General features: G+C 39.8%; 1 protein-coding gene across 5 annotated transcripts in view; it reads right to left on the bottom strand.

Annotated features, from left to right (window-relative positions):
- The window catches only part of B3GALT1 (beta-1,3-galactosyltransferase 1), a 196,883-nt gene that overhangs the window by 30,712 nt on the left and 138,771 nt on the right, over positions 1-27,400 (bottom strand). Inside the window, exon 4 of one of the 5 annotated variants that reach the window (XM_072341558.1) lies at positions 508-546. The exons of 3 other annotated variants lie outside the window; for them this stretch is intronic. The gene's annotated coding sequence lies outside the window, so the exon portion shown is untranslated. Of the gene's footprint in view, positions 1-507; positions 547-1,178; positions 1,195-27,400 lie in introns of those variants that run through there. One more of the 5 variants, XM_072341559.1, reaches the window with a different exon arrangement.

Here is a 27,400-nt window from a genome sequence, read left to right as displayed (position 1 = left end):
AGTCTCTTAATGCATTTCTTGGCTGTTCTTTTCAGTTTTTATGAGAGTTCTACAGTGCCTGATAGCGTACGAGAATACAGCAGTCTAAATGAAGTAATGCTTTTAAGATGGATAATGTCTCATAGATTATAAATATAAACATATATAAATAAAGATTAAGCATGCATAGCATGTTGGCTTTTGAGGTACTTTTAAAAGCATATATAAAAATCATTTTCTGGTTTCTAGTACTTTCTCTCTTCCTAGCTTTTATTCTGGACTACATTTTTTCAAAATATGACATGGAACATCTTAAAATTACTTAATGATAAGTAATGTATGCTATTTTAGGCTCAGCAGCATTTGTGGCAACTATGCACATGAGTATCTTCAGATCCTATTTAGTCTAAATATTGGTGGTGTTTCCCAAGCCAACAGTGGCATCCTTTGCAAATAAGACGAGTTGGACTAATGGTCAAATGGAAAGTAGAGGCCGAAGGAGAAAGGGAGAGTTGTATATCATCTTACCCATGTAAAGAACAGCACCCCAACAGACTCCATAACAGTCTAGGAATAAATTAACACAATCAGTTATTCCTGCTGGCTTTCTCTTCCTCTCCCTGCAAACCAGGCTTTGCTTTTCATGAGAAGACACCACGCACATGCCGTGCAGACAAACCATGCTGTAGCCTATCAGCTGTGCTGCTTGGCTGGCCTGTGAGCAGAGAGCCCTTTGCACCCTGATGGCTCTGGCAGCCCTCCTGCTGTGGTGTGGGAATGAGCCAGCCCAGGAGCTTGCATGGTTCCTGGGAATTGAGTCTGTTTATTACTGTTTCATGGAAATGAGACAAGCTACTCTATGCCCACTGGATCAGTGCTGGCTCTCCAAGACTTGCCAGTATGTGAAAAATGCCTGTAGGCTCCAGGTTGCTGGGTTTTTTTATTGTTACATTGCCTCTGAGCTAAAGGGTAGTAGAATTAAGCAGCAGATATCTTTACAGAAGAGTCTTTGAAATATGAAATGTTTGCTTTGGAAAGTACAAAACATACATGGATTCTAAGGAAAAGACAGAAGCTCTGTCTAAGAAATGTGCTTTCTGTTTCCATGCTGCTGTGGCACATTGTTTGGATTAAATCAAGGCGCTTATCAAGGCACTTATGTCTTCCATCTGTTGTGTGTTTATGGTCTCCTTTCTTACCCTAATAGCAGCTAAGAGTGTGGCCTGCAGGTGCCTTGAGCAGAGTCCCCTGTCAGGTGATGGGTACTGTGGGTTTTGAACTGGCAGCCCCAGCTAGGCAGGTTAGCAGACATCCCATGTCACCATTTCACACTGAGGTATAAAACAACAGAGAGACATCCAATGCTTGCTAAATTCATACTGAATATAACCTCCTACAAAAGCTTAAAGATCCTTATAGCTAGCACTGTCTTGCTGATCCATTTTCATCTATTTAGTGACCGGAATTCATGTGCCCTTCTACCCTTACACAGAATAGAAAAGTCTGAGTTTGTAGCTTGCTGCAGAGTTTTGTCAGTGTCAACAGGTTTTGCCCTATAGCCCAAGCACTTTACTGAGGTGGAGGTTATCTGCAGTTTCCTTTACTACTTGCCACAGCCCTTGGGATTTGTGATCTTTTCCCATTAATCAGTAACAGTTAACTTTTGGGAGCAGTATTTTTTAAGTGAGGCCTTTGATTGCCCCATAAGGTGCCTCATAAGGCTCCAGAATACAGCGACCTCAACCTCCAAATACACCCTGGTAAATAAACACAGCCATGATAAATATGTATGCGGCTGCCATTTCAGTGCTTGGAGAATGGAGGTATCCTGTTGTGACAACCCACTGCATGTACTGGGATGCAGTTCTAAGGGCAAAGCACACATTTGACCTGTATGTTATTTTCAGGCTTCGTTGTGAATTCCTGATAACTGCCTGCCCTGGAAATCCCAATGGGGAAATGTAACAAAAATAGAGCAATTAATCTAAGATCTAGAAGGCTATTAATAAAGAAATCGGCAAGAACGGATTTGAAAATGTGGACTATGATCTATGTGGGTCAGTGTATTTAAAGGACACACGTATATGGGGAAACCGTAATGCAGCTAATATTCTGCATATGTTATTTTAGGGAAGTAGATCCTGCATTCTCTACACGTGCCTATTTTTTAGCACCTCTTCTTCATTAACGGCAAATGCTTTAGTTACTGTGAGTACCGTGCAGGTATCTGATGCAAATTGTAACCACAGCATCTTTAGAGACTACAAAATTACCAAAAAATAACTTTTTAGTTGAATAATGTCCAGGCTGTGATCTCCAGTCTTGTGTGCTCAGAAGCCATTAGAAGCAACAAAAGCCTTATACCATTTCTATGAAAGATTCCCTGCTGTTCTAGGGAATGTTTCTGATTGATTATGAAATCTACAGATAATGGCTGTCCAGAATGAACACCTCATCCTGGTCCTTGCACTGCCATCCCTTGAAACAAGTTTGACGTTCTTTTTCTTCTGTTAAATTCTGTTTTTTCCTTTCCCTTTTCCAGAAAAATAACAGTTTAGAGAGTTTTTCACCATCCCCAGAGTAATTTATCAGCGAAGTGCAGGCTAAGTGGAGAAAAGAGAACTGGCTCGAATTTTCATGACAATTGAAATTTTAGATTTAATTACTTTTAAGGAAATTGAGAAGGGAAGGGTGGAAAAAACCTGGCAATAAGAAGAGAGCTCCCTGCTTTCCTGCAATGGCCCTCTCTGCCATTTCTTCTTTGCTGTGAGGTGAAGACTAAAGTTCATGTTCCTGTTTTTGCTAAACTTTTTGCTATGTAAGGAACAGATTAGCAGAAAATAGCACAAGCAAACTTGACAGATAGTACAAGTACATAATAAAACTCAGTTTTTTCATTGTGTTCCTGAACTGTGTTGTAGTGTATTTGAAGGCCCTACTAGCAGGTTATGGATTGTCAGAGGGAGAAAGCAGAAAGCTTTCATCGCTCTGCACTTTGGGACAGGGTATGTCATGTTTGTGGATGCTGGCAAAGCCAAGGAGACTCATCACCTCCTTGATTATGCAGCAATTATGAGCTGCTAGATCCTTGTCCTTAAAAATGTTTTAATTCAATCTGACCCTTTCCCAGACTAATTGTCATGCTATTATTAAGCAAAGTCTCAAGCTTTACTGTGGTATATGATTATGAAAAGCAAATGCTTACTGTCATGTTTCTGTACTGTGACTCAACATTGTGCACTTAATTGTGCTATTCAGGGTTCATGCTGTGCAAGCCAGACAAGTCACCCAGTTGCAGCACAGAAAAAGCACTGTGCAACTTCTGCAAGTAATTGACCTGATGGAGACTGTACACACAGCAAACCTTTTATGGGCTGACTGCACATTGAGAATAATCCTCCAGATAATGAGCACATCTGAGAATCTTGCTGTCTGTTTGTGGGCAATTTTCAGATCAGCAAATACCATGCACCAATGGCAGGATGGGACCCGTATCTTAGAGTAATGCTGTTTCTCTTCAGAGGTTGTTGGTGTTTTCTTTCAAGAGTGCCTGACTTGGTTTCCATACGTGAACATGGTTGGATTGATGAAACTAGGTCCTGGTGGAAGGCTATGACGTGCACTGCAGTTCTTGAAGTCTGGCATGGTTCTGTGTCTGTAATCCACACCACATCATATCTACAGCTGTGGCACACATAGTGGCTGGGTCAGGCACAGTGCTGTGCTGTAGGGCAGCCAGGCAAGAAGCCCCAAGAGGCTGATACTGCTCATCCTGGCACCTGTGGGCCTCCCTGGCACAATGTGACTCAAGCTAATGCTTTGCATCTCTGACAACATGCACCTATTACTTCCCCTGAAAATGGGAGGGAATGCAGCTGCTAAATTATTTAGGAAATGTAGCAAACTCTACTCATTTTCCCTAAAGAGAGGTTTTTGTAAGTTTCCAATAATTATGGCTTTCATCTGTATATAGGCCAAGACACTGAAATATCTTCGACATTTATGAAGTTCTTAAAATACCCAAGTGTGATTATTGTTGAGTCTTATCAGGAAGATAATTACCCTGAACATTAGGAACACATCTACAAAGGAATCTGGGGATGCTGTTGTGATCTTTGCTGTATGTTTTCACAGTAATTTCTTGAGAAAATTCTGTACAGATGGCATAGGTGATTTAACAGGAGATTGCTAGCTCTTCTTCAGTGACTTCATTTCTAAGTGTCTTCCATGATCTAAATGCTTTTGCTCTGCCCAGCACAATGGACCTGAAGCCAAATCAGTGCCGCAGAGGAAGACCTTCCTTACTAGAGCATATGCGAAAAGATATTGCAATAGAAGCCAAAGATTTGGGCTAGAGGGAAGAAAGTAAAAGAATTAATTTCAGGTCTGCACTTTTTGCAAAAATCAGTGCCTCCTGTTTGGGAGCCCAGGCTATCATATGCAAAAAGAGTCTGGCTTTCCTTCTCTGCCATCAAAGGCAATGAAAACAAGTATTTTCTGAAAATCAGGCAGTGTGATAAAATATACTCCTTGTACATAGAGAATAATTTCTTGCTCTCAGAAATATTGATGATATACTTTGCTCAAGGCAGTACCTGAATGTGAAAGCAAGTATTTGCACAAGTTTCATACTAAGAGTTATTTTTTGCATAAATGCTGATTTGTAGATGTTTTATGCTATCTTCCATCAATGAGATAAAGAATTGATCTCTGGAAATAAATTTGAGAAATATTTTATAAATCCTAATGCTTACTACCTGCTCTTAAAGTCAGTGACAATAAGGGATAACTGGGGATTAGCAAGTTTTATTCAAAGCTTCTGAGTCTTTGATAGGGAAAGTACATGTTCTAGTTAAAACCTCCTGCAAATGTGCCCATGCTACTGAAACTTTAAAGCTGCAGAGTATTTTGCCAGCTGTAAAGACATTCCACATGAAAGTAAGCCTGTTTACAAGTGACTATTCTGTATTTTCCACTTAATATGTTTTTAATATATATGTGTAGCAAAACAGGATTTTTTGTGTTTTGTTTTGTTGTTTTTTTTTCTCCAAGAACTGCTGAGAGCCTAAATAAGATGATTAACCTGAATTTTCATGGCTCTGCGTTTTTCTTTCTTAAGAATGGGTGTATATATATATATATATTTATATATTTATATATATATAATATATATATAATTTTAAAAAATTATATATGGTTGTTTTTTTTCTTTTTCCTCAACCAAATAATTTACAAGGAAAAGGGTAAAAAAAATTCCCACCATGACTAAGCTGTGAAGAATAGTTTTCAGTCACAGAAGATAGAATGTTTGAGGAAAATATTTAGAAATACTTGGATCAACACAGATGTCAGACTTAACATGACTGAAGGGATTGTGGTAAGTTATTGGTTAAGAAATGTGAGCTTAGCATAAGGGACCATTCCTTGGCTGATGTTCCTTGGAGCATCCCTGGTATTGGAGTAAGTACTACGCTGAGATTCAACCTTGCTCAAACTGAGCGCTGTCTGCCTGTTTCTGGCCATTACATATAAGCAGAGCATTCAGTTGGCTTGCTAAGAAGAGAAAAAGTATAGTTTCTTAAAGTCTAGTTTTCATAAGAATTTTAATTATTTTTAAAATCCCATTTGGCAAGTCTTAACAGCTCGTTTTCAGTAACTCTATTACTGATTTGTGCTTTATTATTATTGTTCTGGTCTTTTTAAACAACTCTCTTGACCACAGTAGTTGTGCGTTAGTTACAGCACAGCCTTCTCCCAGATCTGCAGAGGTTGTATTGCACAGCTGACTTCAGGTGGTAGGAGATGAAAGGGCTGGGCACCTCCTGAGGACTGGCTGCGTGGTGGCTAATTTTCTAAATTTTAGCAAATTGGCATATAATTAATCTAGAATGGTTAAAAGCTAGACTTTACTTATGTCAGAGTAATACTGGAATTTGGGGTGTACCAATCAGCAGGCAGTAACAGACATTTTAATCAAGTACTCTTAGTACTGGCTAAAGGAAGAGAAAGGAAATCAAGGACTTAAAGAGCAGAGTAATTTAAAGATGAAATCCTTTTCTTCTCTTTTTCTTTCTTTTTTTTTTTTTTTTCTTTTTTTTCTTTTTTTTTCCTTTCTGAAGTTGCCCAGGAGATGCCAGATGTCGTGCTTTTTTTTTTTTTTTTTTTTTTTTCTCATAAATGCTTTTTAGAAACAGTTTTAAAAAACACTTTGTGACTTCATGTTGTGATAGGTCATTTGTGACTGCATCAATCATTGTCCTTTTACAGCAGTAATGTGTAAATTGCATCTGAGTATGGTTATAAACTGATGCAAATAATATATTTCACGTTGGGTTACCATAGCCACAACCATTATTCTCTTTAGCTATTGTGCTGTGCTCTATTGTGAGATCTCACAGCAAGGTTCCTTAGCTCATGTCACCAGCAAATAGGTTACAATATTTTGCATCTAATGAAAGTTTAGCACAAAGAAATGAGGCTCCAAGTTATTATTTATTTTTTTTTCTTTCTTTCTTTCTTTTTTTCCTGAAGGAGAAGACCTTTAGAACAGCTTTAACAAAATCTCTATTACTTAAGAAACAATTTTGCATAATTTATTACCAGAGTCGATAAGTTAAATTATCTTCAAGTAATATCTTTGAAATTAAATATACTGCTGTTCTTGTCTTAACCTTTTAAATTTTCACTGTTTCATTTCCTTTGTTTTCTTATTGATGCCTGTGATGTGGCAGTCTTGGTTGTAGCACTAAGAATAGGTGACAATGGCCCTGATTATACAGGTGCCTACCCTAGCAGCACTGCCATTCCCAATTAATCTTTGTCATGAACAGGAGGAGTAACAATTATGTGGAAACTGGAGCATCTGAAATCACACTTTGTCTGTGGTGATGATAACTCATTGAACTGGATAATGAATCTGCTTCCTATAACTCATGTGCTATCAGGGGAGCACTGGAGGGAAAAAAACAAACAATTAAAACCTTTGGAAAAGTTCTAGAAGAGTTTTGAAGTTACCCACTCAGGTGTCTGTCATGGAGTTTGGGGAACTTTGCTTTTTAACCTAATCAAATTGGGAACAAATTTGATTATTGGTGCACGTAAATAAATATTTATTGTCTTAGAGCACAGCTCTTATTGACTGATATTTACTGAAGGGCTTCTTCTCTATCTCGGTTGTGTGTGTACAATAACTATGTTTATTGTAATGGTTTTATCTTTTATCTGTGAATGATGAGGTTAAGTATATCCCTTGAAAAATGTCTGGCACCTAAACTACCCATATAATTCTAGAGAAGAGGGCTTGTAATCGAAAGCTATTCCTGGACTAATGCTTAATTATTTTATGAGTAATCTGATTTCTGTAGATTATAAGCATTATATCAATATTTCTCTTGAATATATTAAAAGGTGTGACGAGTGTAAATAAGTTTCTTTCAACTGATATATAAAGCATTTTCAATGTTTTACAGAGGCCAGAGTTTTAGTGGGCAAGTCCAGTCTTCAGTGCAAAACCTGAGTGGCCAAACTCTGCAAATGGCAGATTCAAAAATCATATGTTACTTTTCAAGAAAGATGCCTTCTAGCTGTTTCATCATCTCACAATTGCCGCAGTCTATGAGATGGTAGCTTGGTTTCCCCAGAAAAGGTGGTCAGTGTTTTGATAAGCCCCAAAATAGAGTGGCTTAAAATCAGAAAGTTTTTTTTAAAAAGCAAAAGAATTGATTGAATTCACTTTTTCCACAGAGAGACCAAAACATTTTGTAACAAGTGATGATCACAAAATAGGTCTCTCCAACATTTTGTGCTGAGGAAAGAACAGTAAATAACATCAGATGTCCAAGGACATTGTTGGACGTGGTGATTCTGTGACCGTGGCCAGACAGGCACTATTTTCTCCTTTCCCTGGAAATATGTTGTGTGTCAAAGACATTGCAGAGTCCTGCTCTTTTTATCCAGGAAGATGTAACTCAGTTTTTTTCATCTCTGCATTAAGCAGTTAATGTAAAGTAGCATTGTGAAGCATTTCTCACTGTTAGCTATTCATAAGTCAAGACTGAAGCTGCTAATTCTCTTTGTGAAGTAGCTGTGATCCATTCAGGGCAAGCTGTTGCTTTCAAAATTGCACCTGTTTCCTATGCAACTGTAGCATAAAAAGTATATATGCAGGTAAATGAGTTGTCACCAACCTGGAAAATATGGGGCTTGCGTCAGCTGGGTGTCTTATTCTCCAATACATGAAAAATATTTCCTAACTATACGCTTTTTTATTTTTGTTTTTCAGTATTTTTTCAATTGGGTAGGTTAGTCGTGATTGAGATTCCTTGGGTTATTGGCATGGTTTTCTGATAGCGTAGCCTTAAACCTATCAGAGACAAACAACTATGGTTACAGCATGGTCACGAGGCCACAGGGCCTGTAACCCCCTCCCTCCAGCTGACCTCTAGCCATGCAGGCTACTTCAAGGAGAAGGAATGATCCCTGGGAAAAGTGGGACTTGCCCCCTCTTTGCACTGAAAGGAAGTGAATAACATTTTGTTGGCTTGACCATGAACAAGTGGAGCCCCAAAGGTGCTGGTGTGGCTGTTGATTGGTGCAGGAGCTCTGCCCACCTTGGAGCAGCTTGGCTCAGATGGGCCTGACCTGTGCCTGCTGGCTGTACACAACTGAGTGTGCAAGGGCTGCAAGTGTGTTTCTTTTCATGGTATATGTCAGTGTGTATAACTAAATTGCGGATGAGGTTTTGCTCAAACTTAAATAATAAATGAAAGCCTACTTTTACTGGGGACTAAACAAGAAAAAAATCAGCTGCAAAAAGGGTGTTTTTGCAAAACTATTATCATTTGAGAGCATGGTGATGTCAGGGTCTGTCAACTAGCACACATGGAGCATTTAACAGACATGGACCCCAGTCAATTTGTCAGTATTTAGCTTTCGGAATCTTACAGCTGAAAGGTCTGTTATCCTATATTTAATCTGCAAGAGGCCATCTCTCTTGTGGCAAGGATTTAAAAATAGGCTCTTGGTAACTGGAGGTTTTTGGATAAATCAAATGAAATTGATGCTGTAGTTACTGGGCAAATATATATCCTTGTGAATCAAAACTAGTAAATTTGTCCTCATTTGCTTTAGATATTTCAAAAGGGCAGGAAATTGTGTCCTCAGCTGAGAGATGGATTTGAAAATACCATTGGGAACCTTAAATGAATTGCTGTCCCTTCAGCTAAACTGCAACTGTGTCCTAGGTTATCATCTTTGCTTACATAGTCATCCTCTTTCCCAAAAAGAATGTGTCTTTTTTTCTTCCATTTCATTCCCATTATGGAAGTGGTAAACACTGTCCATTAGTCTCAGTGAAAGAAACTTTGTCTCCAAAGAAAGCAGCCAGTCAACAGCTTTTCTGTTTGTGATCAGATCAGTTTAACCTGAGCCTGGTGAGTTACTGTAGGCAAAAACTGAAGTTTTCTCAGAAACTGTCATTGGTGAAGTGTTTATGGCAATTTCTCAGTTAATAACTCTGCCTTCCGAGTGGACAGAATACAGCTGATCATCTGGGGGATCTCAGAAGGCAGCTGGAAGAACTGCATTCTGGTAAAGTGTGAATCTGAATTCCTCTTTCAATTCACTTTTATCACTTATACACACATATATATATAATAGTGTATGTATATATGTATGTATATATGCACTTTCAAAATTTTCTCTGGGGAGCATAAATTTCATATCTTGAAGAGTAGTGTGAGTAATCAGCAAAACTAGCTCTGGTTTCTCACATACTTTGTCCATGAGCCTTCCTAATTAGGGGTAGTTGCAGGACTAGTAACTAAGGAAATAGCCAAGCAAACTTTTTCCAAACGTGTGTGCATGTGCATTGGTCTTTCTCTCTGTAAACACAACAGGGCCTATTTCTGTGGGCTCATTATATACTGCCAGCACACCTTGCTTTCTCTTTTTCCTATTGTGACTGTGGAAGTGTAACCATTACAATTGTGACTTCTCAGAATAATTGAACTCTCTGATTGGCTTCTCCACCTGTAGCTTCGTAGTCCCTAGTGAGTCAGTGGAGGTGTAAATGTAGATTTGTCTACATGGAAGGATTTCTCAAAACACATTCAAAGCAGTGTTATGTAAGGCCTCAAGCATATTCAGGGCTGAAAAGCAGGGAAAGCAGCCTTCCTCCTCCCAGCTTGATGCTTACCTAGACTGTGCTGTGGCACAGGTAAATCGTGATTACAGTGCTGCTCCAGAGATATGCAGAGATGTGCGTGCAGCACTGCTTAGGGCCTTCTGCTGTTGTACTGTAGTGCATGGTATTGTTAGAATCCCTGGCAGAGAGTGCAGCCATCAGCCCTCATTCTCATGCAGCTCAGCAGGCACAATTCTCTTTCCACCACCCACTTTTCTTTGGGATGTGTTGGCTTCTGCTTTGATATAAATGTAATGCACTACTGATAGAAATCAGCTTTGTGAAGCAATAAACAGTAAATATGTTCTTTCACTGAGCCCAAGGGGAATCATATCATACCTCAGTTACCCATGTATTCAAGGCCAAGCCTTAAGAAGAAAGGAGGGTACATGGACACACGGTGTAAAATATAGATTGCTTTTCTTTGCTTTCCATCTGTGGCCCTCCAAGAGCTTCATAAACACAAGCTCTCTGAGCAGCTGTATACCCCAAGGAAGCAGGTAACACAGTAATAAAATCTGCCAAGCAAGTTTAGGGTCCAAATCTTGATAGACACCTCAGGGCTGTAGGAATTAAATAGAGCTATTTCACAGAGAGACATTCTTCTGGGAGATTCTCACAGCAGCAACTGAAGATCAAACCTTCCTTTTGATCATTTTCCAAACTTTGGGGGTGCTTAGTCTCTGGGTGGAATCAGAAGAGATTGCTATATCAATAACCTGACCTCAGACCTTCCCTGGAGGAAGGTGTTTGTTTCATAGCATGGCTGGGAACAACAGGGATTCTTCTGAGCACGTTTAAACTCGGTGCAGGTCTCTGTCAACATCCTAAACCCTTCTGTTGCTTTTGGCAGTCTCCTTTCAGTATTATTTTAATCTGAAAGATCTCTTGAACAAAAGAGATTTTAAAGAACTCTGTAATCTGTTCCATTTATGTCCTGGCTTTTTTTGATATCAAAGGCAGCATGAAGCTAAAATTACATGAAATGCAGTAAAGCAGCTGTCGGGTCAACTGTTGTGGGATCACTTGGGCCATGGGAGAAGCAGAGCTTTGCTGTGTGATCGAACACTTTGTGGGGCAGTCTGTCAGGTGACACAGCCCATGATTGCTCTGGTGCCAGGCAGGAAGGTGACCTCTAACTCAGACCTTCTCCTGAGGAGGGAGACAGAAAAAGGGAGGACTGATGCATGCGCTGGGACCTATTGCTTTGTTGCTAGGGAGGAAAGGATTGATATCCTGGAGCTCCCACAGAGTAAGATCTGCTGGAGAGCAGGGGATGCCTGCCCTGTCTTTGTCTGTGGTGCCCACTCTGGGGTCCCCCACATAGTGTGGCTCAAGATGAGAGGAAGACAGACAACCTAAATATACAAACCTTCACAATATTCTCTATAAACCTTCCTTGCTAACAATGCAGTGAAGAGTAATGCCTCACAGCAAAGGCATGTATATAATTTCTTTGTTTTCTTTTGACTGTGTGGTAACAACACAACTAAGAGCTACACAAGACATTCTGAAGGCAGCTTCAAATTATTATCATCCTTCCTCGCTTTCTCTTCCTTTTCTTTGAACAAATTAATTTGCCAGCCTGTATAGCTCAGTGTGCACATACTTCACAAAGATGTTGCCATCTGCCATTTAGTTTCCTTTCTAAGCTGTGATCTTAGACATACATTTCAGGGAAAAGGAAGCCAAGTGGTTGAGTTTATTTTCCCTTTGTGTGAACAACAATGGGAATAATTCCAGAGCCAGGCAGCAAGGCTGCCTTAAATGCCAACTGCAAATCACCTTTTCAATGAGGCATTAATTCATTCTGTGAAAAACACACGTGAATCTGGGAATAGAATTCCATTCCAATTCTTCCCCCTGTGCACTGCCTGGATCAAATAAATGTCAAATAGCTTTCCAAGAAGATCTTTTTTTTTTTTCAGATTTATTTATTGTTTTAACTCCTATTCCTTATCGTCTTTCTTCCCTACCTCCTTTCCACCCATACCTCCTGCAGAAAAGGGGTTGCATTACTTCATTTGCATGATGTAGATATTTACACAAGGGCAGGCAGTTTAGGCATCCCACCTGCCTAAAGGGGGCGGCCCCTTGCCAGGTCCTGGTTCCCTATCAGCCAGGCACCTCTTGGTGAGGGGGAACAAAAGTTTCTGCGTGGGTAAGGGGAGGCAACAGTGCTGCTTTGCCCTGGCTCAGCTGTGGAGAAGAGTGCTCCATTGTCTGAGAAGTACTGCGTTAGAACAAGCTGGAAGATGGTTCCCTGCCTCACAACTGTGCAAATGCCTGGATCAGCACAGCTAACAGACATTGCAGGTATGACCCTGGGGTGGAGTAGGGTAGGCACACAGTGGGGCTATGCTTATGTCTCAGCTGGCCAACTAAGGGCTGAGTGCTTCTCTGCATGCCACTGATACCATAGCAGCGTTCCCAAGGTTTTGTTCCACCAGGATAATATCAAACAATTAGTTCTTCATCAATTGAAGATGAGTAATGAAACAAAAAGCCTTTGCTTGCTTATTAAATATTTAGATTTAAATTTTAGCAATGGCTGGGATGTTTTGGAAATCAAGTACTTATTGAGACTTGAAAAAAACTCACCTTTTTTCATTTTTTTTTCATTTGTTTTCACAAGACCTAATGATTCTTTGTATCTTTTGACTCTCCTGAGATCACATCAGAACATGAATGGGAAATATAATTGGATTTTAACAGGAAACTTGTTCATGCATATAGCAGTTTTAAAGGGCATGAATAGTGTAGTCTTTGAGAGCGTGCTGCTATTTGAAAGATTGATGTGATTTTCTGATTTTGACATAAAATGAAAACATTGTGAGGGGCTGTCACAAGCCTCTGAATCAGCCAGATTCCTTTTAGAAGCAGAAGACAGCTCTTGGCTCAGGTAGGCAATTCTCCCACATGTGCCTTTGCCAAAGCAGAATGTGTATATCAGGGCTTTCTTGCTGTTGTTTTTTCCTCCAGATGGTGTAACAAGGGGTAGGCTGCTCATTGCTTGCCAGGGGTTATATAATACTGTGGCAAAATGAAATCCCAGGGCACAGTTTTGAAGATAGCCTATCAATCACTCTCATCAGGTCCCTGCACTTCTTGCATGTGGGCTTGACCTTCTGTCATCAGGCCAAACGTATTTACAAGTTCCATCCAAATGTTTTGAGAGCGATGAAAATCGGTATACTTTCACTCCAGACACTGACTAAAGTGTCCACCTCTAGGCTGCTAAGAGCCACTATGCAGCTGATCCTATATTATTTTTTTTCTGTACCTCTAATCTTAGTTATGAGATTCCTCAGGTTAGATTTGGGTTTGCTTTTGGTTTGCCAATGATTTTTTTTTTTTTTTTTTTTTTTTTTTTTTTTTTTTTTCTGTAGTACATCTAAGGTAATGAAAGCATTTGGTGGCATAAATGATTTATGTCCAAGGTTGTGATTAAGTCACTTATTACCATTATAAAACACTTTGGGTTTTGAGAGCTCCCAGGAAACTTTTTAATATCACTTCTTGCATCTGAGTGAAGTTATGTAATAATTAGTGGTAAGTGTAAGGAAGGATAGATCACTGAGGTTTCTAATTAGTGTGAGTAGATTTCCACTGGTTTCATATCTGAGTATCCCTTCTGTTGACACTTGTCTACAGACTAAAGCTGTTGGAAATGGTGCCTTTGCTAGGTAAAAAGTGGCAGAATGGTTCACCTTCTGGCTCTTGGCTTTTGGGGAACAATTAAACTAACTTAAGGAAAAGGTTACCCACTGGGAGCAGTGTAGACATGCAATGTAGTCACTATAATTCAGAAAGCATCCAGTATGTTGAGGTACAGAGATCTAAAAACAAAACAAACAAAAAGTCGGGGGAAGACAGTTATTTCAGTCATCTTCCTGCTCTAATTTCTTTGGTATAAATACTTTCTGTTGCAAGGACTGTGTTTATTCCATCTCACCACATTCCGGTGTAGCCAGACAAAATGGTGGCAACTTGAAATTAGTGCACTGAATTTATGACAATAAAAGCAATTTTAATGTGGTGATATGCTGTCATTTCAGTAAATTACTAGAAATAGTCCTTGTCATGTAGAAAAGCAGAGCAGAAAGTTCAATCTTGTATAATAATTTTTAGGTATTTCAGAGTGACAACTTGTATGAAAAACACATGTAAGAAGATTGCTTTGCCACTGGCAACAATCCTCCAAAAAACACAAACTGTTTTAAGACTGATCTGACAAGCTATACAAAAGTAGGCGAACTAATTTAAGATGTTGGGAGGAGATGAGATTTTCAGCATTTTATTGATATGAGAACAGCCAAAATATACAGATATTCTTTAGGTGCTCTATCTTCTGTTTTGGAACCACCGAAAGGATTTTCTGCAGCAGACAATACCAGATTATTATCTTGGCTAGCAAGAAACAACCTGTAAATTATGGCCATATCTGACACGCATGGAAGAAAAAACATCAGATTGTATCATATGTGAAAAATGGTTCCTCGGTTGCCTTGGTCAAGTAACTAAAGTTTTAGACATATCATCTTTTAATTTGAGGAATGATGAAGCCAGCAGTGACAAGAACAAAACTGCAAGTTTCTCAAAGTAGATCTGTTGAACTGAGAGGTAGGTAATTTGTCAGCCACCCCTGTAGATACAAGAAAATGGAGGACAAAAAAGTTTGCTTTGGATCACAAGCCAGAGACTGCAGTACAAGATTTTGCATTCTGAGGCTTCTGCCTCTCCCTGTGCGCTTCTGGAGACACCTAAAAAGAACTTAAATTTCAGCTCACTCCAGTATCTTAAATTCTGGAGGGAGAGAGAGAAGGCTGAGTACTGTCTTTATTACAGCTGACATCTGAAGCCTCAAATGCCACTCATAAATTAGGACCCTATCACCTAAACAGTGCCCCTAGGCATCTTCTGTTTAATAACCTCCCTTCAGAGAGAATGGGAGATCTTCCATAGGATGGATTATGAATTATGCAGTCCCTATAGGAAGCCAGTCCAAAAAATATGAACTAGAACAACTAAATTATCTCTACTGTGTCTTCACTACTGGGTAATACTATTGAATGTGTTCTCTGTCATCCTGGACCTTTAATTCCTTTCCAGATGATGATGCAGCTTCAGCGGGAGAGGAGCATGTTGCTTCCCCTGCTCACAGGACATGCTGCTTGCTGCTGAGGCAGGGGCCAGCTGTGTGCAATGGCAGCAAGAAGGCAGGGCTGAGAACCAGGTGGGGCAAAGACACCTCCATGCTCACTCCCTGCATCCACACAGAACCCGAATTATCCAGCACCACAGGCATGTGCAGCTGGGCTGCTGGGGACAGGATCTCTCCTAGTGCTCTCCACCCTGTAAATCTCACTTCACCCAGGGTGAAATGGTGGTGCAGATGGATGTTTAGAGATGTGAGTGCTGATCTCCTTTATGTCTCTGTAAACCTGTGCACAGAAATGAAGTTACTTTTTTAGTGACTTTTAGAAGTTGTTTAGCTGTAACTTTATCTGATACCTGCAGAAAAGCAATATAGCAGGGCATTTCAGCTCTGCCTTTCTTCTCCATTTGGTGTCATCTCCAGTGCCAGCACAACCTATTAAATTCATTTTGTTATATCTTTACTATTGACATTTAAGATTAAATGCCAAGGACTGAAAAAAAAGTGTTTTTACGCACTGTGACTTTTTGTTGCAATACGACTTTGTCAAGATCACAACACTGTAACAACATGCTGTAATTTGTTATTTCAGTCATATCTTTCTACCCAGGAAAAATACTTTTGATTAGCAGACCTACTGTCCCTTTGTTAGAAGTTTTGTACAAAATTTGGCTGTGCAAATACAATTGAACTTAATGGGAGGTGTGAAGGCTTGGCATCTTGCTCCTGTATGCAGTGCTCATGTGTGCCCCCTCCTCCGATACACTACAAGGCAGGATGCCTGCTTTGTGACAGCAGCAGGGTGTCGTGGTGCTGCAGCTCTGCCCAGCTGGGCTCCAGTGAGATGCAGAGAGAAGAAAGTAAGCACGTTAGGGATGAGTGTGTGGGGTTCCTCTTGGTCTGTAATTCATGGGCTGGTCATAATGGCAGTTTTAGCACAATGACTGAGCTAAGAGTTCAGAAATCAGTAATGACTGTAGCTGCTGTAGGTTTAGGGTTGCACCAAGGTGCATGCAGGTAGCATTACATTTTGGCATGCTTCCCTGAAACGGTTCACTATCAGAAGTGGCAGAGTACATTTGTTCTAACATTTTTTCAGGGGGTTTCACAGCCTGGGAAAATCCTAGTCTTTGAAGGGCAGTGTGTGCTACTGGAGGCACTCAGTGAGGTGTTTATATTAATTGCGATTGTATGCAGCCTTATAGACTGATAGACTGCTTTCTGCTCTCTGATGGCCAGTGGATATTAAGCAATTCAATAACTTGATGAGCAAGAGCAAAGTGATTGCAGAAGTACTCTCAGCAAACTAAAATAGAGCATGCAGCCCATTTTTCTGCTCTGCATTCTGCCTAAACAGGATGTTTAATTAGAGGAATCACATCTGGGAGGAGCTCTTTGGTTTGCAGTAGGAGTCTGATAAAGGCACCTGCAGTATTTTTTCTTCTTCTGTCCCTAACAGCTGAGTCTTGAATTCAGTGTCACAGCAAAAACTTTGCCTGAGGGTTTGCCTGAACAATGCAGCTGTTTGCATCCCAGAGCACAGGAAAAAGACCTTCAGGGAGCAAAACTAGCTCAGGTATCTAATTGCTGAGGTATGCTAGAGGGACACAGAGCTTGAGTGCAGAGCTTCCCCTCAGTGGCTAATGAAAGAGGTTTTTGCCATGACTGTGGTGGTCTTTCTGCTTGTTTTTGTAAGAATCACTGTGGCCTGTCTGGGCCTCCCAGAATAAATAGTATTTATGCAATCAGCATTGTCAGAGGTTAACTGAGGAGAGATTCTTCCTTCCCACTGCTGGTTCTCTTTGCTCTGAGATCATGTGCCCATACGGATACAGTTTCCAGTTACAGTTTTGACATTTAAATCTATAAATGAGTTGCATCTTGATCTTCTTGTGCTGCAGGCGTGCTATCACCTCTGTTTCTTCTCTACTGGGATGAGCCTTTTGATGTTTGCAAGCTGTGTGTTGCTTAGTCTCCTCCTTAAGTGCACCCAGAATAGCATTAAATACTTCTGGAATGACTCCACAATGATTTCCTACTATGTTTTCAGGCCCGTTATGATAGCACTTATTTTTGAAAGCATTTTTTGAACAGAGCCTAGACTGGCATATCAGATACTGTCCTAAGAAATATAGCTTTTTACTATGACCTTCTGTTGCCTGCTGGAAGGCCAGTTAGCTAAGGAACATCTGCAGCTTCCTACAGGGATGTACAGCAGTGCCCTGTCAGCAACAAACAGAAGGCCACAGACTGTAAGTGTGAGAAATGCAGTCTGTATTCTGAGGAAAGGCTGATTTACGAAAGCTCTCTGGAAGTCCTGCTGATGCCAGGTTTGCTGTTTCCTGTGCCTGTAACTGGCCTGGGCAATGCATGGCTATAAAGGTGATGCTGCTCAGCGGATAAACAGTTCAATGCTGGCAGACTAGATTTAGCAGTGTCAGGTCTTGGATTACAAGAAGATGCAGCACACCAGTGTTGCAAATGTAGCATATGGTTTTTCCTATTTTAACATATGATCCATTAAAAGAGCCAGTGATCCTTCTGGTATCTTAAATTCCAGATAATAATTTTATATTCCCTGTATATGGTATTGTATCTCGTAAAAACTGAAAGAGGACCTATGCTTTTCAACTCGCAAATGACTATGTTTTCCATTGTTGCCTTTAAAACTGACATTGCTGCCTCTGTCCCATCAACATGTCCAGCCTGTCTGCCAAGCAGTTCTATGACACATTGTTTTAGGAGTAAGATACTGTCTTCTCATTTTATTTGTGCTGTGGTAGGAGCTAAACTTCACAAAAAATAGTAAGGGACTGGGCTATGCCCAAATCAAGATTCTCATGTCCTCACGCATTTTAATATTAATACCTCTATTTTCAAAATAAATAAGGCCTTTAGAGTCCTTACTCTGCAGTAGGAAAAGAGCAATGCAAAAAATAAACAGACCACAATCTGTAAATTAACAATAACTCTGACTTCTGACACTCCTGCCTACAAGTCCTCTCTGTTTTGTGCTTTGCTATCTATCGTGCTTCCCTTACAGCACAGAAATGAAAGAAAGTTGAGATAAAATCTCTCTCAAATTCTCTTAAATGACAATTAAGCTACAGCAGCCACTGCAGGCATGGCTGCTTTGTATCAACTGCTATATCTCGTCTGCAGTGGGGAGAGAAATGACCTGTTCTTAGGAAATGGCTCTTTAAGGTGGAAGGTATTTGTAATGGAGATGCTGAGAGATGTAAGAGTAGACATTTAGAATCTAATATAACATCTCACTACATAATTGCAGTAGTTGTTGATCAGTGCACCTTTCATATTTTTGGGCTTTAGCTAGAAATCTGTGTCTGCTTTGGAGAGGATATTGCTTAGAATGATGGAAAATTTAATGATCAGAATTTTTGGATATGAATGGAAATCCAACTGTCATATTAATTTAGATGTGAACATGTTTAATTATTGTTATTATTATTATTTTAAATGAAGCCTTTTTAAAGCTTGGAAACACTTAAATACATCTTATTGTTTATTTCTTCTCATGACAAGGAGTGCAAGCACTGAATAGCAGGAGAAAGGCTGCCTGTTTGCTTGAGATTTACAGCTCACTATTGCAGTCTCAGAAATTAAGATGCTCATCTGAACTCTAAGGCTTTAAATATTTGCTTTTGTGCTATAATATATAGGGACATTCCTTTGAAAATACCAAATCACATAATGTGTATAATTAGCACTGAATCCCCTGTATAGTGAACAGTAATCTAGGAGAATTTTCTGACTGTAATCCCCGTTCCTTATGATAAATCTTCTGCATAGCCATTAAGTTATTACAGTACGATACAGTTAAACGATTAAAGTGAAAATGAAGCTCATGTTATCTGACATTTTCAAACTGCAGTTTTGATGGACAATATGAAAACGGGAATAGTGAAAGAAATTTTATATTCCTCCCATTTCACTGACCTTCATCTTTATTTCTGTCTTCTGCTCAAATATCAAAAGATCTAATGTAATAAAGGATGACAGGAAGCACATCTGACAAAACTCTCTCTTAAGTATCTCTGAATAAAACATTCACTGGAAATGCTTCTTAGCACCAGCAGGATAGCATTAAAATGTAATGGTTTTAAAGCAAGCCTAAACACCTTGCAGACAAATGACAGCTCTGGACTTTAAAATTAAGATTTGAGATAAGGCTACAGTGAAGTTATCGAAAGAAATGTACCCAGCAGTTGTCTAATGCACACTCTGGTGAGAATGCTATTTGTCTCTCAGAGAATGACCCGCATCAGTGATCTAACATTGCCGATAATGGCACACTGTGTAAAGCTGAAGGCCTGATCATATCGTCAGTCACACAGCCAGGGCTTCTGCATCTCCATTTTAGGCAAAAAGTTCCCTTTGCAGATTTCTCTAGCATCGTTGGAGGGACTGAGGGAAAGAACTCTTAAAAGCTAATTTTGTTTTGTTTGTTTGTCTTCAGTGAAACCATACTAAATACTGAAAATAATGAAAGCTTATATTTTAGAAAAGCCATTCTGGACAGTGTTCACAAAACTACATGTAACTGTTAAGGCCAAAAGTAAGAATGTTAAATTGCAGGCAGTTATTAGAAAATATCTATGCATGCCTCCTATCTGAGGTATGGACACCACGTCTGTAAAACCAGGGACTCAGTACAAACTGAAGTTGCTTTCTGTTGTGAGCCAGTCAGTGCATTTGCTCTTGAGCGTGTGCATTCAGAAAGGCTGCAAAGTCCTTTGCACAACTCTCCTGCCATTCTCCAGCCTCCCCAAAGCCACAGCTCTGGGGAACATTGTGTCCTTCAGCCTCTCATGTTATGGCTACAGAATTCGTTGAGTTTTATATAGTATGTTAGAATGCTGTAGATTGTAATTAATATTTCCCCACATTGAACTGAGGAATACAGACTTGTTATCTTCAATAATTAAAACATAGGGCTATAATATAACTGTTCTCTAGCAACATTCTCAATCAAGGAGGATCATGGGCAACGGGATGAGAGCAAAGGTCCCCTTGTCGCCTTAAGATTTGTTTTTCATGGAATCATTTTTCCTCCCATTTTTTTCTGAAGGGGACATCAATTACAATTGGAAATCTGAAAGTAGACTTCAAAGACCTATTCTTAAAAATGTTTGCCCCGGGAGGCTGTGGATACTCTGGCCCTGGGAGTGTTCAAGAACAGGTTTGATCAGGCCCTGGGCAATCTGCTCTAGTACCAGATCTGGAAGTTGGTGGTCCTGCCTGTGGCAGGGGGTTTGCAACTTGATGATGATGGTCCCTTCCAACCCAAGCCATTCTATGATTCAATGTAAAGTAAAGTTTAGTCATTGGGCATCAGTGACCAAAAATGGTTTCTGTTTGGTGTATTGATAATGAAAGTTCAAGATAAAATAAGCAGAAGTTAACAGATAAAGATTAGTTTTAGGATTCTTTTACAACTTCAAAAGGAAAAGCCTCATTTTACTCTTAGAGGCTCTGGTTTCAGGTAATTATCCTAAAGTTCAGCTGTTTCTTATTCAGAGACATCTCTGGTCTCATTATTTTTATACAGACACAACTCCCATTGGAATCCTCCTGAACTCTGCTTCTATGACTGTGTGGGTTTAAAAGAGATGCTGAGATTTCCAGGAAGCTCACTGTCACATTTATTATGCTTTGCAATATCATCCTTTCCACTCCTCCTTTATTGTGGCAGACCTACTGCCCAGATTTCTTTTGTTCCAAAAATCTATTCGTTCTTTTTAAGAGAACAAAACTAGAGGGGAAAAAAAACACAACCCTCTGTATCAAAGGAAATGGATACTTGTGTCTCAGTGAAAACTTCCTTTAAAAAGTTCCTTTAATGACTGCAATAAAAGAAAAGCTGAGATCTATTTTGGGTGGATTGTAATGTATAGGTATCTGATATTTTGACCCAATCTGTTTTAGGGAAGTCTGTTAACAAGAACGTAATTTGTTTGATTTTTACATTGATGTGAAACAGCAGGAAAGTTAACTGGATGCCGAAACTATTCAAATTATAATTTCTCCTGGCAGTAGATCAAACAGTGAAATGATTTTTCCAGCCATCTCTATCCCTGCCTCCGAACAACCTGCTGTTTCTTGCCACTATCATCATCAGAAATGTCTTTCAGACCACTGTTTACCATATAAACTAGGTATTAGCCAAGAAACAGAGGCAAAACCACGACAATGCATGCTCCCTGACATATCATATATATATGATTTCCTGGGTGAAACAAACTTTATCCAACACAACAGATGTTCACAGGAAAGATTGTTAGAGAAAATGGAATAACCCAATGACTGAGTGAATCAAATATGTGGATAAAGACAAAACTGTATATTTATTAGAATACAGCTTCATCTCTGGCTTCATTCTTACAATGAAGATGAGCCTAGAAAACAATTTTTGTAGAATTATTGTATACAAATGATGAATTCAATAGATTAAATGTTAGGAAGAATAATAACTAATTGGCTATCTGTTGAGCTTATCCCTTAGGAACGACTCATCTTCCTTTATGCCAAGATTCCCTTCCTCTCCAAAGGTGCTTTTTCTTTCAAATTTAGGAAGTGATTACCGCAATTAATTTAAACAAGGAAATCTGTTGGTGAGCTGTCCTTAGCTTCAAGTCCATGGTTTCTCTTTCAGGCCTTGCTGGAGTTGCCTAAAACCACTTCTGTTCCACTGTCTGCTATTTAATACTGCCTCACAAATGTGTTACCTCTCCCTGCAGACTGAAACTTATGTAGAAAGTTCATTAATTAGTTATCACTGTCATTATTTGCTTTGCATTGCAGGTTGATTTTGCTTGTTTGTTTTCACTAAACTGTGAGCTTTTCAGTTCAGGAATATATAATAGGTTCTCATTTTATATAGTAATGACAGGTAGGATTTGATATAAACAATAGGAATAATTGTTTTTCAGTGCTTACTAATGCAAGTATGTCGTGTGCAGTTATTTACAGCATTTAATTTCCCATTTCTTATTTTGATCGACACCATCCCAGTAGGTGTTCAAGAAAAGGGCCAATGTGGCACTGAGGGACGTGGTTAGTCAGCATGGTGGTGATAGGGTGATGGTTACACTAGATGATCTTAGTGGTCATTTCCAATCATTATGATTCAATTATTATTCAGCCTATAAAGAGAGGCACTGAAAATTCTGCTGCTGCCTCCCAGCAAAAAGTCATCTGATTGTTTTAGTCACTACTGGCTACTAATTTGATCGACTTCCATGTAGGATAGAGGTAATAGGACACTAATTCAATGTTCCCTTGCTTTGAGATACCCTTGCTGTGTCTGAGCAGAGTATCAGAATTTCTGTTGTTAAACTTCAGTTCAGAATCTCAAATTTGATATAGTTTGATACAAATGATTTTGTGAACTTTATAAAGAAGGAAAAAAGTCCTACCCTTCACCAGAACTTTAATGACAGACCAGATGACACATCCCCCACAGAAGAAATAAGATTAAGCACTTTGAAAGCCAAGGCATTTCAATAGAAGTAAAATTGAGCTTTTCAGAGCAGACTATGCAATCACCCCACAGAGCAAGCAAATCACTCTGCTGAGTGATTTTATAATGTGGAATGTTTTTGGAGTGCTATTGCAAACTTCTCGTCATCCTCAAGTACAAACTATCGTACATTTGCTACAGAAATGACCCTATTAGGGGCAGCTGTACAAGTGACAAATCTGCACGTAGATTGCCAAGTAAAGCAGTACAAATTAAATGCAGTAGCTGTGCTTTCTAAACCTTTCAATTTCATGAAATACACTTCTCTAATGACGCTCATGTTGTTATTCCAATAATAGATTACATCCAATCACTTGAGGATTTTAAAGCTAGTCTGGAAAAGCATCAGGAAATGCAATTTATTGTGCATTTGCAGTCTATTGTACTAAATGAGTTGGTAGGCTTTCCTTCCTTCTACAGTCTTTTGCTTCACTTTTGCCATTTAGCCATCAATTTGGGAAAAGAGATGCCCGGCCATTCTGTGCTCTTCCCACAGATGTGTAGGTGATGATCACTATGATAGTAACTACCACCCTCCAATTCAGAGCCACACACGTTTGTGGGGTGATGGTAAAGGAGGCTTTTGGGTACGTAGTTAACTGAAGGTTGAAGTGCTTGGACAATTAAGGGAGATTGACTGTGCTTCTAACTGGCGTTCCTCAGACAGACCCAGACTACTTCTGCTCCTTCCACAAGGGTAACAACAGCCATGTGGCTCCAGTCCAGAGCAGGTGTGGAGAAAGCTTGTGACTGCCAACAATATGCACTTCTGCCTTAACCAGCTGAGTTTGTGCCTGCCAGTTATTGCACCCTGACTGACTGCACTATTCCTCTGAGGAAAATGGGGCTAAATTCTTCCAGCATTATCTAAAGCACTTTGAATATTTGTTTCCCATTATTATTGGAGCCTTACTTATCAGCTCTTTATAATCTTCACAAACATGGTTTAATAAAAAGCATAGGGAAGAGATCAAAGTAATCCAAGTCTTGTGGCTTTGCATTGGTATACAGTATAAAGGACAAATCCCCCAAAGCTGTGGATCCCCAATTGCAGGGCTTGCCCTGTGCGCGTAGATGCAGCAGGAGCTCTCATTCTCTCTGCTGTCCTGGGCCACTGCCTATGGCTCACAGAGCAGAAACAGCTGTGGCTTTGGGCTCCTCCTAAAGGCTGGCTTCCAAGGGGGTCTCTGGCCTGTGCTGACCAAGATGGGAAGGTAAGCATCTCTGTTCCTTCTCTCTGGCCATGGCTCTGCTCAAACAGCTCTGGCTGAACAGGTGTCCAAGTGGGAAAGGGAAAGGGATGCTTTCTGTCAGTGGTTGCTTCACATTTCCCATCACTGAAGCCTGACAGAGATTTCATTATTTGTAATTGTGGTAATTCTGTGTTGCCAAGTCGTGCTGCAAAATGCCTATGCAGATCTATTTATGTGTGTACTGTGTTTCTGAACTGTTGGAGGCTTTCTCAAGATGGAATGTGCAAATTTGGGCTGGTCTTATGCAACTAGTGTGTCCTGAGTGCTGATATGGATATGATGCTTGATGTGCTGCCATGGCAGCCTGGTGTGTTTCTCAGAGCAGGACTGAGGGCTGGGAGAGGAGGGGACAAAATGGCTGTGTCTGTGGTACACCCTGCGGAGCAGGGATGGGGGCATTTGCTTCATACCAGTGCATGCAGCATGGGCAACAAACAGGAGTACTTAGAAGCCATTGTGCAACAGGAAATCTATGGCTTAGTTGCCAGCACTAAAGCGCAGTGGGATCACTCTCATGACTGGAGTGCTGCAGTGGAGGGCTCTAGGCTTTTTAGAAGGGATAGGCAGGGAATGAGGTTTGGTGGGGTGGCTCTCTCCGTTAGGGAGTGTTTTGATGTGGAAAAAATTCTTCTTGGAAAGAGTGGTACTGCATGGACTGAAAGCAGCTGTCAGAGTGCTGTGGCTGGTGGAAGTGGTGTGGCATGCTGCAGCCTTCGTTGCATCAGCACAGGCCACTGCCCTTTGTGCTTGGCTGAAGGAGTTTTAAACTTATTTTTACGGCAAATGGACATGGGGGGGGGGGGGGAAGGTATAACTATCCCTGATAACTGTAACTATCAGGTCTCACTTGTGGAGCTACTGAAGCTGTGGGAAGGGGTGTGAGGATGTGAAAATTCAACCCTAAAGTTTCCTTGAAGAGCCTGAAGCAGTTTTATCCTTTCACTAGAGTTAGAGCAAGCCTAATTTTCTCTCATTGTTTATTATACTAGCATTTGCTTTGAAATGCTGCTTTATTGGTTCATTAAATAGCATGCCTCTATGTGTTTATTCTCCATAAAAAGTGTTTCCAAAAAGGTCCTAAAATTTTCTTTTACATCACCTGATTTAAAATAAACAGCAGAACCATAATGTGCTCTAACTACCCTCTAACCTAAAGCATAGCAGTAGGGTAGCTTATTACTATATTTCATTAACTTGATAGTTTGGAGGACCAAATGGAAATGTTTACAAATGAAATACAGTAAAGCAGAACTCAGTTACAAGCAATATATTTTTCCTAGTCCTTTCAATAAATTTATCCTTCTTCTCTAATGTAACAGGACCAGCCTTTCAACTTCAGAATGTTTTCATGGTATCATAAATGGTGAATGCAGTGTTCTATATGCATAGCATAATTGATGTTAGACTTGACTTAGTTTCACGCTGCCTTTTTCACTGAAGTCAATAAGGTTACACGGTTAAGTGAGAGCAAAATGTATTCCCTTCCATTTAGACAAAAATGGCAAATTACAGCTCTGATTGCTTTTGGGAACACAATGAAAGTCACGATAAAATTAAATTATAATTTATATGTTGGCCTGAGACAGGAAACTTCAGAGTGCTTGGGAATGTTACAGAAAAATGCAGCTATCGGTGTTGAAATTTTGGGCCTGTTTCTTCATTGCATCTTCATCATCTCATTACAGCTTGTTACAGAACTTGAGATCTGATCCCTTGTGTGATCTCACACAAGGGGAAAGCAGGTTATTTTTTAGTCAAGGGACCTAAGTAAAAGTGTGCCAGACTATTTTTTTCCCAAAGAGAATTAAAAAATGTAGCTGAAGAGTAAAATTATTTTCATAAGTTTTTATCTTTTTCAAACTGCAACTAAGAGCATTTTATAATAATGTACCAGAATGATGACATGATCACCATAACTACTGTTATTTTAACTCTGAATTATTTTTACAAGTCAGTATGTCACACAAGAGTAACCCAAATAAGAGACCACTTTCTTACCACCAATAGAGCTGTATGTCCTTGGTCAGAGTTGGAGCCTAAATTATGCCTGAAATTTTAATTTAATTAGGTAAGTGCTGTACCATGCACCAGGACAATGGGATATCATCCATATGATAAAGAGAAGCATCCAGTCTCTAAGAAGTGGTGCTTTGCAATAGTACAGATCTGTGCGGTCTCCAGGGGACAGGCGATGCTCTGGGCATGTGTTGAGTATAGCAAGGTGTGTGTGTGTGGGGGGGTTGTTGAGATGAGGAATTTGTACAGACATCAAAATCTCAGAGAAACTTAGGGTAAAACAGATTGTGAGAGGAAGATGGACTGGTGTTGTGTGGAAAGGCATAAAAGTTGATTCTCAATAGAGATTATCTCCATATGTTCACATTTATATAGTTAAAAAAATAATTAAGTTTTTAGTGCCAGTGTAATATTTCTGCAGAAATAGATATTATGCACAGAAAAAGTTTGGAAAGATAGTAGGCATTGACTCACCCTTCCATGACCAGCTTCTGTTAATATCACACTCATGGACCTGGTGGCGAGTAGGTAGACGTATGGCATTGCCCAAGTTTTGCATTCACAAAGAAAGGAACATGATACCTTTTCGCTCTGATCGCTTTCTACTGAGCACAGAAGATGCATGGGCCTTTCTGAGTGTATGCTAATATATGTACATTTTAATACTGGTAACTTATTTTCTTTCAGAGACTCATAGAACAATCAAATGCCCCCAGCTACTTCTCTGCTTCTCACCTTGCAGAGAGCAAATGTAGCCTGTTTAAATGGATTAAAGAAAAAATGGAGCTTGGCCACAAGAAAAATAAGTTCTATAATTGATTGGGTCAAGAAGAGCTCAGGGACACCTCTTGGATGAAAATAGAATGACATTTTCATAGCAGAGACAGGAAATTTGATCTAACATTGCTAAAACAACTCAGGAGCTTACGAGATACAAGTAAAAAGTAAGGTTAGAGGCAAGTGAACCTGAAGCTGTGAAGGGCCTTGTGTGTTCAAGGCTATGTTTCTTCACAGCAAGGTAGATGGGCTGAATAGCTACAGTTATATTAACCTGTAAAACCTGCTTGATACAACCAAGATCTGTCTTCCCCTTACTGACTTTCTCAGGTGACCTCTCCACCCATCTGACAGACTAATACACCAGATCAGGCTCCTGGACTGACTTGTAGACAATCACTAATTGAAATACACATGAATTTGCAAGAATATGTACAGCGACAACAGTAAAACCAGCCTCATATTTCAAAACTTTAAAAAGGGAGGAGGTCGTG

This window comes from Excalfactoria chinensis, chromosome 7 (assembly GCF_039878825.1).
Source record: "Excalfactoria chinensis isolate bCotChi1 chromosome 7, bCotChi1.hap2, whole genome shotgun sequence".
Lineage (NCBI taxonomy): Eukaryota > Metazoa > Chordata > Aves > Galliformes > Phasianidae > Excalfactoria > Excalfactoria chinensis.
The sequence above is the reverse complement of the archived record's forward strand: the minus strand, read 5'-3'. Positions and strand labels throughout refer to the sequence as shown.